Genomic DNA, 12,708 nt, shown 5'->3' on the forward strand with positions numbered 1-12,708 from the left:
CTTAAGTGAAAAAAGCTAAGGCACAGCTACTGGTTCTGAGTTCAGCCCTAGTACCCATACAAAAACAAGTCTTGAATAAATCACTAATAAGCAATCGTTATTGTTTAAACACAAATACATGATGTTCTAAGAAGGTATCGCTTTCTGTGTGTACCTATTTTATCCAGACTACTCCATTTTCGAGTTAGCATCACTGACCACTCTAACTTCCACGGCATGCAGATGATAGATGAATACATCTTCAATCTATCAGTTCTACTGCTCCATCTTGGATGCTTCTGGAAGCTGGCTGCTGGATGTATGACACTTGGCAGAACATCTGGTCCAGTGTTTGATCATCTGATTCTCTATCACGGGTGAATCATGCTGTGATGCTCATTGATGTGTGGCATGTAATTGAAAATACTTCCCTATAACTCATTCTTCTTAAGAAAACCACCATGAAGGGCCAGGAAGACAGCCAAGCCCAGTTGGCGCTTACATGATACAAGCAAAGCCCTTATCATGTTCCAAGTGAAACCTCAAGTTTGGGTAACTAGCCAGTTGTGGTCAAACAGACTGGACAAAAATCTTTGCTCCTCCATTTCCTCTCCCATCCCCACTAGGGTGAGACTGTTCTCTCCTTTCCTTGTTTGCTCATGGTGCTCTTTACATCCCACGATCACCCCCTGGGAACCCAGAAGATTCCTTTGTTAGAAGATTTCTAAGACTGCTCCATCCCAGCCTCGATGCTGGCCCACAGGTTAAATGCCCAGTTATAACCTCTGCCTGGAGCCCTCTTCTAATGCCTCCTCTTTGGCTCTGCTCAACACGACTCACACCCCAGAGTAAGATGTCATGGGAATAGAAAATAGGAATTAAGATTTTTGTGGTTTTTGTTTTGTTTTTGTTTTTGTTGTGTTTTTTTTTTTGCCAGTCCTGGGCCTTGGACTCAGGGCCTGAGCACTGTCCCTGGCTTCTTTTTGCTCAAGGCTAGCACTCTGCCACTTGAGCCACAGCGCCACTCCTGGTCGTTTTCTGTATATGTGGAGCTGGGGAATCGAACCCAGGGCTTTATGTATACGAGGCAAGCACTCTTGCCACTGGGCCATATCCCCAGCCCAGGAATTAAGATTTTTAAAACAAACAGTAACATCCAATCCAATCGAACCTCTGGGTATGGATAGGAAAATCCACTAGGAAGGGGAGACCTGTAAGATTCATCCTAGTTCTACTCCTCTGATTATAATCACTACTGCCCCCAACTCACCCTGTGGAATGTGGAAACATAGGCTTTCATTTCTAACACACATTACAGTGTCCCCCAAAACCCTTCCAGTGGCTCATGCCTGTAATCCTTACTATTCAGGAGGCTGAGATATGAGGATCCTAGTTTGAAGCCAACTCACACAGGAAAGTCTGTGAGATTCTTACCTCGAGTAAATCACCATAAAGCTTGGAGTGGAGCTGTACTAGTCTTGAGTGTGAAAAGTTGAGCCAGCACCCAGGTCCTGAGTTCAAGCCCCAGTATTGGCACAAAAACCAAAACCAAAAAGCTCCCCCCCCCAAAAAAAACACCCAAGTGACAATTTATGAATGTTCTTATACATACATATTTGGAAGGCTGCAGTACTCACTACTTTGGGGTATATCTAGATGCATAATTTTAGATCAATGGAGAAGACCCTGTATTTACTTTAGAAAGATCTCGAAAGTGTTTGTGTCACTTTCCATCCCCAGGACTTATCACCATGCTGGCATGCAATGTCATCTTCTGGAGTACAATGTCATCTCCCTGTGCCTTTCATTCACCCTTCTGCAGGGAGTGAGAGCCAACACATGTTCCTGTATTTCCTGGCCTATACACAATGACCAGGCATTCAGGAACAGGAATGTTCTTACTCTCCTCTTAGCTCTCAGTAGGAATCAGTCTGAGACACCCCCTCCCCCAAAGGAGGTGTGATGGTCTTGCCTAGGACACAATGGGGTTGTCACAGCGCTGGGGGACATGAAGTGGATGGATGAGCACTAGGGAGCAATGTTCATCGTCCTGAAAGTGTGAGGGTCCCCTGGGAAAGGATTCTTCTTTCCCATGTCAGTAAAATCCCCACTGAGAAGCACAATTTGCTGAAGGTGGGCATTCATAAGTGGAAAACAGTCATTCTGATGGAGACAGGAAGGGTGGGTAAATACAGTCACAATGCTCCATACACATTTAGCAAAATGGAACAAGGGAACTTGAGGGGTGAGTGGGCTGGGAGACATGGGAGAGAATGATGGAGGGGGTGACACGATACATTGTAGGGGAAGCTGGTGGAAAGCATAGAAAGGGGCAATATTGTTCCATAAAAAGAAATGCACTTGGGGCTGGATTATGACCTAGATGTAAAGTGCTCGCCTTGTATACATGAAGCCCTGGGTTCGATTCCCCAGCACCACATATATAGAAAAAGCCAGAAGTGGCGCTGTGGCTCAAGTGGCAGAGTGCTAGCCTTGAGCAAAAAGAAGCTAGGGACAGTGCTCAGGCCCTGAGTCCAAGCCCCAGGACTGGCAAAAAAAAAAAAAATGCATTCATTATCTGACTTATGAAATGGTAATCCCTCTGTACAACACCTTGCTAACAACAATACATTTATATATATTTTCAAAAGACACACTGTACTCATGAACTGGCATGTTTTACTGAAACTCCTCTATAGAACTGCTCAAAGATAATTTTGAAAAAGAAAAAGAACTTCACTTTAAAAACACAGTCTTTCTGAAACGAGGCTTTGCAGGAGCAAGAAGAGGTGGAAGCGGAAGTAGGAGAGGGCAGACTAGAAGGGTTTCGTTTACTTGACTCAGTGTCTGTACAAATAACTTACAAGTTCAACTTTGCCAAGCATTCCATTCATGAATAGTTGCCATCTAAAATGTACATAGAGATCCTCTCCTTTCCATTTTTTGCCATTACCTGCCTTGTTCCTGATTGGTGAGTGGGTAACAGTCAATATCCTGAGAGCTAAAAGAAAATTAAAACCAAAAAGCTCCTCCTTCATGACTTCACCACGTAGAATCTCAGAAATTAATAACATGAAAGGAGGTCGTCAAGCTCTTTAAGTCCTTTCTAAATAAACTGAAAGGAAATCGAGATTCTGGAAGCATAAAACATGACTTAAATAGAACATGTAACAACTAGAAAGGAAACGTTTAAGGAACCCTCTCAAAGAAGACAGAACCAGGCAGAAATTTAACAATCATAGGAAACATGACCAGCCAATTGTGAATTAGGATTCTCCTCAGACTTCGATTCTTAAGGCTATTTGTGAAAAACAGTTTCAACAGCACCACAAGGAAAAGGAAGACTTCTAACTTGACTACAAAACTTATAACATCCTAAGTAACTTCCAGTTGCAAAACAGAATACAGGTTCTGCAATCTCACATTTTACTGGGTCAATAATACATTCTGATTAAATCAAAAGTATTTTAATGTTGGGTTTTTAAAAACAAATAGACAAATAACTGAATAGATTCAATGTCTCCTTCCACAGAGACTACTGATTTCCCTGGAAAACTGCAGTTCTATTCTTGCCAGAAATGGCATGATCACCCCCACATAGCTGTGGACTAGGGAATAGAATAAAGGCTGAAATGCAGGCTGGAGAAGCTGTACCCCAGACTCCCTATTTCCACCCCAGGGACTGCCGGAGGCCAGGCAACAAGTCTACAGAAACAAGAGGCTCACACGACTCCTCCTCCCTCCTCCTCCCCTTCCTCTTCCTCCTTCCTCCTCCCCTTCCTCCTCCCTCCTCCTCCTCCCTCTTCTTCTTCCTCCTCCCTCGTCCTCCTCCTCCTCCCTCCTCTTCCACTTTCTCTCCCTCCTTCTCTCCTCCTACTCCTCCCCTCTTCCTCCCTCCTCCTCTTCCTCTTTCTCCCTCCTTCTCCCCTCCTCCTCCTCCTCCTCTTCCCTCTTCTTCCTCTTTCTCCCTCCTCCTCCTCCTCTTCTTCCTCAGCCTCTTTCTCCTCCTCCTTCTGATCCTGAGCTGGGCTTATCTGGGCTCTGTCCCTGAGCTCCTTTAGCTCAAGGCTAGTGCTCTACCACTTGAGCCACAGCTCCACTTCCAGTTTTTTCTGTGATTAATTGGAGATAAAAGAGTCTCACAGACTTTCCTGCCTGGGCTGGCTTCAAACCATGATCCTTAGATCTCAGTCTCCTGGTTAGCTAGGATTACAGGCGCGAAACACTCACTGGTGGAAAATCCCTGGACCTGGGGCTGGGGCTGATGGGAAGATTCACATCAGACTCCCATGTGCTCATGTATTGTACCTACCACATATTAACTTCAAGTATACAACATAATCTGGGCACCAGGAATCCTAGCTCAGGAGGCTGAGATCTGAGGACTGCAGATCAAAGTCAACCTGGGGAGGAAAGTCCATGAGAGCTCATCTCCAATTAACCACATACACATACAACAAAAAACTAGAAGTGAAACTCTGCCTCAAATGGTAGAGCACTATCCTTAAACACAAAAGCTCAGGAACATTGCCCAAGTGCTGAGTTCAAGCTCCAGGACTGAAACTCACACACACAAAAAAGGATACAACACTATTTTTTAACCAAGAACTAGTTGCTTATACCTGTTATCTTAGTTACTTAGGAGGCTAGGATCTGAGGACTGAGGTTCAAAGCCTGCTCAGGCAGAAAAGTCTATGACACTTTTACCTCAAATTAACAAGCAAAAACCTGGAAGTGGAAGTGAAAAAGCTAAGCAAAACTATACATGTCCTTGAGCTCAAGTCCCAGTGCTTGCTGTCACAAAAACCAAGCAGCCAAACAAAAAAGTCTGTTTTTCTTTAAAGTCTAAAATGGTAGAACAACTTATTTCTTGGGAACTTGTAGCAATTCTGGATGGTCACCCATACAAGAATAGTCATTATCTTTTTAGAGAGACAATATTGCCCAATATCATATTTTTCAAAAGATAAAAGAAGGTAACAATTCTTATAGGTGAAAGATTCCACTCACACCTAGCTTTTGATCTAATGAGGATATTAAAATTTGTCATGTGAAACAATTCACTAAAACTTTCTTCACCCCAGTTTCCTCTCCATGTAGTATGAAGGGGCTAGAGCAGATAATCCCCAATGGTACTTGAAGCTTAAATATTCTCTCAAACAACCTACCTGCTCATTTCCAGGGTTGCAAATGTTAAGACTAAATGGAGTAAGGCACGTCATGTATGATATAAACAGTGTAAGTGCCCTTATGGGAAATAAATATTATGTATGCACATTTAACAAAGTGAATAATAATTTACTGTCTTCTCAGTGACACAAGTTCACATAGGAAGCAGGGCATGGTCATAATTAAGAGGCTTTGGGTACAAGGTGGCAACAGAACAGGATTTTCTTTTTTTCTCTTTCTTCTCTCTCTTTTTTTTTTTTTGTGCTGTTTCTGGGCCTTGAACTCAGGGCCTGGATACTGTCTCTGAGCTTTTGCTCAAGGCTAGCACTCTACCATAGCTCCACTTTTGGCTTTTCAGAGTCGTTTACTGAGATAAGATTTCATGGATTTTTCTGCCATTGCTGACTTGGAACCACAATGCTCAGATCTCAGCCTCCTGAGTTACTAGAATTATAGGCATGAGCTACCATCACCTGGCCAGAACAGGAGTTTCATACTGTGGAAAGATCTGGAGCCAGAAGAGATCCAGCTATGTTATGTTCAGCTCTGATGATGGACAGAGATTTTCAAAGGAGTCCGTTTCTACTCTGTTAGTCTTCCAATGCTTCCTTGCAAAGTGATCTCTTAATACAGCCAACCTTCCTTTCCTTTACAGCTTCTTCATTTGCCTGTATTAGCCTATGCCGATTGATTGTGATCGTTTGTAATGTACTTTGATCCCATTCACTCCCTCTGTTACTCTTCCAATCTCCTTTTCCATTCTCCCCCTTTCTCCATGCTTTTCCCCTCTTTTCCAAGTCTTGACAACTTCTTGTCCATGAAGCATCTTTGTAGACTTTCTAGATACAGTATCTTGCAATATAAAATTCTCATAGGCACTGAACTAATCAACAATTTGCAAACACAGCCTGTGGGAGTCACAGGAAAAATGACAAATCTCCTCCAGTTCCTAGGCCTGGCTTTGCCCATTAGTTTAGATGACTGCCACCAATTAGGTGAGTCAACTTACACGCTCTTTTGAGAATGTGCTACAGTGCATAGTTCATATAAACATGCCAGTAATGAATTATTTTTTGCTAGTCCTGAGGCTTGAACTCAGGGCCTGGGCACTGTTCCTAAGCTTCTTTTGCTCAAGGCTAGCACTCTACCACTTGAGCTACAGCACCACTTGTGGCTTTTTTTCTGTTTATGTGGTACTTAGAAATTGAACTCAGGGCTTCATGCATGCTAAGCAAGGACTCTACCACTAAGCCACATACCCAGCCCCCAGTAATGAATCCTGTTGTATCATTCCAATTTACTTTTTAAAGGCAGATGCCAACTTAACCAGTATTTCAAAAATTATGTGAGGAGATAAATAAGCCAATATTCTAGAACAATTTTGTTGACCAATATTCTAGAGCAATAAAGCACAAGCTTTGGACTGGCTTCTACTAAAGGAAAGACCCTACAACCATTTCTGTTTGGGGAAACAGCATGTTCTGTATACAGAGCACAGGGAAGATCCAAGAAGTCTTCTGGCAAGGACCCCAGGTTCTCTTTGTTTAACTGGGTGTTTTCTGCACATTTGGCCGTGGAACTGTTTTTCACACACAATTCATTAACATCTCTCTGAGCCAGTGGGCTGTGGGGTATGTCTTGGGAAACGTTGCCCTCTAGGGCTGGGCCTCAAATCATGGTATAGGTTTACAAAGATTTGGTTCCAGATGCTCCAGTCTACAACTCCCAACCCCTAACCGTCCTGACACTCTCAGTGACAATCTGCCACGGGATGAATTCAGCCACTGGACTCGCTGAAAGAAGTCAAGCGATGGGCACAACCCCCTTCCTTTCACATCAGAATGATCAAAGAACAGCTTGTACTCATTTTGTGCTCCACAGGTGCTACCCAGGAAAGCTGCTCATAATACAAGCTTCCTCTATTGGTCCTAGACTTTCACTCCATTAATTTCTCCTTGAAATAGTCACAATAACCAAATCCATCATGGAATCTCCTCATCACTCAGATAGCAGTCAGCTTCTTGAGTTTATAGTCCCAGAGATTCAGGTCAAAGAGCTGCTGGAAAATACAATGTGATAATGACTTACTTCGCCATTGCCTTTCCTGAGGAGACACGAATAAAGTCAACAAATATTTCCTTTTGAATCCACTTCCAGTGATTTGTACATAGTGAAAAGGATGCACCAGAAATAAGTTTCTAAAATGCACAAGAATGGGTCCCCCTTCTGATTTGAAAATGCTGAAATAGGATGCTCAAATCCTGATTAAAAACAAAACTGTTGACATTCTACTAAAAACCCTGTGTGGGTTTCAATTTGAAACCACAGCCATATTTCTAAGAGAATGCCCAGGTCAGTAACCTAACACCCTGGATTAGAAAAAAAATATCTGCCAATTCTCTGAAGGCCAATAACTATTGTAAAACATTAGTCATCATTGTATTAAGCATGCTATAATTTCTTAGATTAAATCCCTCAGGACAGCCAGACATTATGATAATCCTTTGGTAGATGAGGCACAAAAAGAGAATATTGAATTTTTTTATTCAAATTTTTATTATCAAACTGATGTACAGAGACGTTACATTTTCATACATTAGGCATTGGATACATTTCCTGTACTGAGAATATTGAATTTTTTAAAGAACTAAATTATCAAGTCTGTGTGACTCTAGTCTTAGTGCATAACTATTGGTTCTCCACTGCTATTTCCCAAATATATAGCAAAATCCAAAGGCAGTAGGTTCTAAGTGTCATCTTTATACTTACATTACTGCCATAACTATTCTCTACTTCCTTCTAGAAATAAATAGAAGAATTGCCTATGGTAAATTGATAACTGTGGAGCAATGCTGCACAAGCACAAAAGTCAGTAAAGAATATGAAGAAGGAATGGAAATTGAGACAGTTTTGAATAAAAAATGTCAATATAGTTTGGCATTATGGTGTATGCCCTCAATCCTTGCTAACTCAACTTGAGAGACAGAGGTAGGAAGATCACACTTGGAGGCTAGCTAAAGAAAAGTTAATTGAGAACTTACCTGGAAAAAAAAAGCAAACACTAAACCAAAACCAAAAGGTCTGGAGGTATGGCTCAAGTGGTAGAGTACTTGCTTAGCAGGCTGGAGGCCCTGGGTTCAATCCCCAGTACTACCAAACAAGCAAGAGGACAAACAACAACACTTCAGTGGATATTAATCCTTAACTAGCCAGAACTCTTGACATTAAAATGTCATTCATCATAGACTGTTAGTGAAGGAAGGAAGCCAGATACTAGAGAATGCACTGGATTTGAAAATTCATAAAATGAATAAAACTAATCTGTGGTGTTATGAGGTAGAGTGATGATTACTTCTGGAAAAAGTGGGACAAAATAAAGACTAGGAAGGGAAAATGAGGGAGTACAAGAAGTACAAGTACAAGACATATTCTGAAGTACAAGACATATTCTACTTGTTGAGCTATAGGTAACTATATAGATGTGTTCACTTTGTAATAACAAAGCTATAAAATCCTATAAGTATTATTTATACTTTGTATACGGTATAACATTTCTAATACAATTACCTAATTATCTATAATATATATATAATTTCTATCAGAATCACCTAATTATCTATAATCTATGTGCAATACAACATTTCTAATACAATCTAATACAAAAATTACATTTTTCCACTAAGCCCCTCCAAGCCCAATAAACCAATTATGAAATGGGCAAAGGAGCTAAAGAGAGACTTCACAAGAGAAGAGATAAAAATGGCTAAGAAACATATGAGGAAATGTTCAACATCCCTGGCAGTAAAGGAAATGCAAATAAAAACAACCCTAAGATACCACCTCATTCCAGTTAGAATGGTCTATATATACTCTGAACTCAGGCAACAACTAATGCTGGAGGGGGTGCGGGGAAAGAGGAACCCTTCTCCATTGTTGGTGGGAGTGCAAATTAGTACAACTGCTTTGGAGAACAGTATGGAGGTTCCTCAAAAAGCTCAACATAGACATACCCTATGACCCAGCCATACCACTCCTAGGCATCTATCCTGAACAGGCCTCAAGATATCAAAAAGACATCTGCACTTCCATGTTTATCGCTGCACAATTCACAATAGCCAAAATATGGAAACAACCCAGATGCCCCTCCACAGATGAATGGATCCAAAAAATATGGTACCTATACACAATGGAATACTACATAGCGTTTAGAAATGGTGAAATATTGGTATTCGCAGGGAAATGGTCAGAACTTGAACAAATAATGTTGAGCGAGACAAGCCTAGAACACAGAAAACAAAGGGGCATGATCTCCCTGATATATGACTGTTAAGGTGGGGGGATGGGGAGACAGTAGAGACCAGGTCTGCAAAACCAAAAACTTCTTGTCAAATGGTATTTCCCACAGGTTTGGGTCAGCAACCCTACATTATGTAACTAAAACCAAACAACTACTCAACATATAAAGGTCAAAAATAGACCTCTCAGTGGATCACAATAGCTCAAAAGCTATGTATGTATGTTCATATAAGACAAGGATAAGCAAACTCTATTGTTGACGTTACATTTAAAGTACTAAGTGAATTTCCTTTGGCGTAGGCCACGTGGCTACTGTATATGTTTTTGGTACACTGTGTATTGTATATATGTCTACCTGATCTAGGGAAGGGAAAGAAAAACAGGGTGTAAGATATCACAAGAAATGTACACACTTCCCTATTATGTAACTGTACCCCTTTTGCACAACACCGTGTCAAAAATTTTTTAATTAATAAAAAAAAGAAAAAATATTACATTTTTCACTAATACCTTTTAAATATGGCTCTCAAGTTTACATGCAAAGCAATTTCGCCATCATACAAACACAGGCCTTCGAGTTCTTTTTTTCTTAAAACCCACTTATCCTCACTATATCAGTATAAATCATCATAGTGTAATAGACTAACTAGTAGACTGATTGTTAGGAGGTGTCACTTCCCATGTCTACACATTCCTGCCCTTTGCCACGTGACTCATCTTTCCCAGCCCTATGCCTCTGGACTAGCCTTGTGACTTCTCTCCCCCCCCCCCCCCAAGTCATTAATACCTTGCAGAAATGACCTTGTGACAATTCCCAGTCTGGGTCTTGAAAAGCTTGAGTGTTTCCCTGTCTTTCTCTTAGAACCTTGCTGCTCCCACCAAACTATTTATCCAGAGGATAGGAGACCTTAGCAGAGAGCTGAGTTACCCCAGCCTGGACCACCCAGCCAGACACAGATGCTTGGCTAAGTCTCATCAAGGTCATCTACACCTGGTCCAGCTCAGCAAAACCACTGCCTCCCCCACCCCGCCACTTGAGCACCAGCCATCGTATGATTGCTCTATTAAAGACACTGTGGAAGATCTGATGGAGAGGAAAGAAGAGGAGAGGGAAGGGATTCAGAATCCAAAGGGATTCCAGCCTTGAGGAAAAGTCTCTAGAACTGCAAATATTCTTCTTGTTAAAGATCCCAGGATAAAACAAGGGAGGTACAAGAGCTTGTAAATAATGACAGAGAAATCATTTTAACAACAAGGCAGACACATAAAAGAAGCCAATTTGCCATAAAAACAAGCAACAAAGTTTATAGAACTCCATGTTTCCAAAGTAAACAACTGAAACAAGCCAAGCAACTCTAGACAATAATGCATATGATAGCATCTCACATCACTCTGCTGTTCACCGAGCTCTAAGCTATGATTTCCCTGCCTGTAAAAAGATGTGGTGGCTAGACACAGTGGCTCACACTTGTTAATTCCAGTTTCTCATCTCAAGCAGAGGTCACAAGGATCATAGATCCAGGTCAGTCAGGAAAAATACCAGTTAGTGAGAACCCCATCTTGACCTATTAGCCAGGTTCAGTGATGCACATCTGTGATCTCAGCAATGCAGGAGGTGTTTGGTGGGGAGACTGTTGTCTATGGCCCATGCAAGCCAAAGTAAAAGACCTGGAAAAACAACTAAAGCTAAGAAACCCAAAGGCTGGGTGTGTGGTTTCAAAAGTATCAAATACTTCATGAATTCCCATGTCAACCTAACACAAGGAACACAATCATCTCTGTTCAGATTCAATTTTTCTACATGTGCTACACAAGCCCTACAGTGCTAGAACAAATGTTATGAGTAATGTTTATTTCACACCATATTAAGATTGATAGTTTTACTTAGTATGCAGAACAGAGCCCATAAATTATTGCAAACAGTTAATGCAAATAGCGTCTGCAATTAATCATAACAGGCCACACTCCTGTCTCTAGCTGAGTAAGTAGGCATTGTGTGACTCACTTGTTCTTTTTTTGTGTATGTGCTAGTCCTGGGACATAAACTCAGGGCCTGAGCACTGTCCCTTGCCTTTTTCATTCAAGGCTGGAACTCTACCACTTGAGCTACCTCTCTATTTCTGGCTCTTTGGTAGTTAATTGGAAAGAAGAGACTCATAAAATTTCCTCCCGAGGCTGGCTTTGAACTGTGATCCTCAATCTCAGCCTTTTGAGTAGCAGCTATCATTTGCACTTTCAAGTTCTCATCTATCTAGTCGTCTTTTTATTTTTTGTCAGTTTCAGGGCTTGAACTCAGGGCCTGGGTGATGTCCTTGAGCTTTTGTCACTCAAGGCTATCACTCTACCAATTTGAGCCACAGCTTCACCTCAGTTTTCTGGTGGTTCATTAGTGGTAAGAGTCTCATGGACTTTCCTGCCCAGGCTTTATGGAATCATGAAGAGTTCTGAAATACAAGCAATAGTCCAGGCAAGCTCTTCCTAAACAAAAGTCCCATCTGCTGTTTATTTAAATAGCATATTACTAAAGTCTGCAGGGTTTCATTTAATTCACACATAAGCTCCTGGGGAAAAAAAAGTGCATTATCTTTTCTTATGTCCAAATGAAATATGTATTTTTAGAGAGATTTCTGCCTGAAAGGAACCCTTCAGTAAAAGTTTTTGGTAATGAGTATTACACTGCCCTGATGTAGGTATTTGATAAATTTATTCTTTTTTTTTTTTTTAGTGACCTGTCTACTGGTGAAAATGGGGTATTTTAGTCTCCCACTGTTATTGTGTTGAATTCTATTAAAGCAAAACAAACAGTATAACTAAATGATACCAAAATAGTGTGGACAGCTCTTTCCTATTTCCTTTCAAAATTCATCTGGAGTCAGCAATAATTCAGCAAGTGGGGAAGGGGGTGAGGCAAATGGCACTCCGCTGATCCAAGCAGCTTAACTTCACTCCATCCCAGAGGTTAGAACAAGGTCTTCCTCATCACTCATCTTGTGGCATCTGTCTACCACTCAACTAATTCTATGGAATATTGTATCATTTAAAAAGTTCAAGACTCCTGGGCACCAGTGGTTCACACCTGTAATCCTAGCTACTCAGGAGGCTGAGATCTGAGGATCACGGTTCAAAGCCAGCCAAGGAAGGAAAGCCCATGAGACTCTTATCTCCAATTAACCACCAGAAAACCAAAAATGGCGCTGTGGCTCAAAGTGGTAGAGTGATAGCCTTAAGCTGAAGAGCTCAGGGACACCAACCACCGAGGCCCAG

At 41.4% G+C, this 12,708-nt stretch overlaps 1 protein-coding gene and 1 pseudogene across 17 annotated transcripts in view; both read right to left on the bottom strand.

The window, feature by feature from the left end:
* Ltbp1 (latent transforming growth factor beta binding protein 1) overlaps positions 1 to 12,708 on the bottom strand; it is a 376,707-nt gene that overhangs the window by 133,978 nt on the left and 230,021 nt on the right. The gene's annotated exons all lie outside the window — the stretch shown is intronic.
* On the bottom strand, positions 11,163 to 11,262 carry LOC125356940 (annotated as a pseudogene).

Source organism: Perognathus longimembris, chromosome 8 (assembly GCF_023159225.1).
Source record: "Perognathus longimembris pacificus isolate PPM17 chromosome 8, ASM2315922v1, whole genome shotgun sequence".
Lineage (NCBI taxonomy): Eukaryota > Metazoa > Chordata > Mammalia > Rodentia > Heteromyidae > Perognathus > Perognathus longimembris.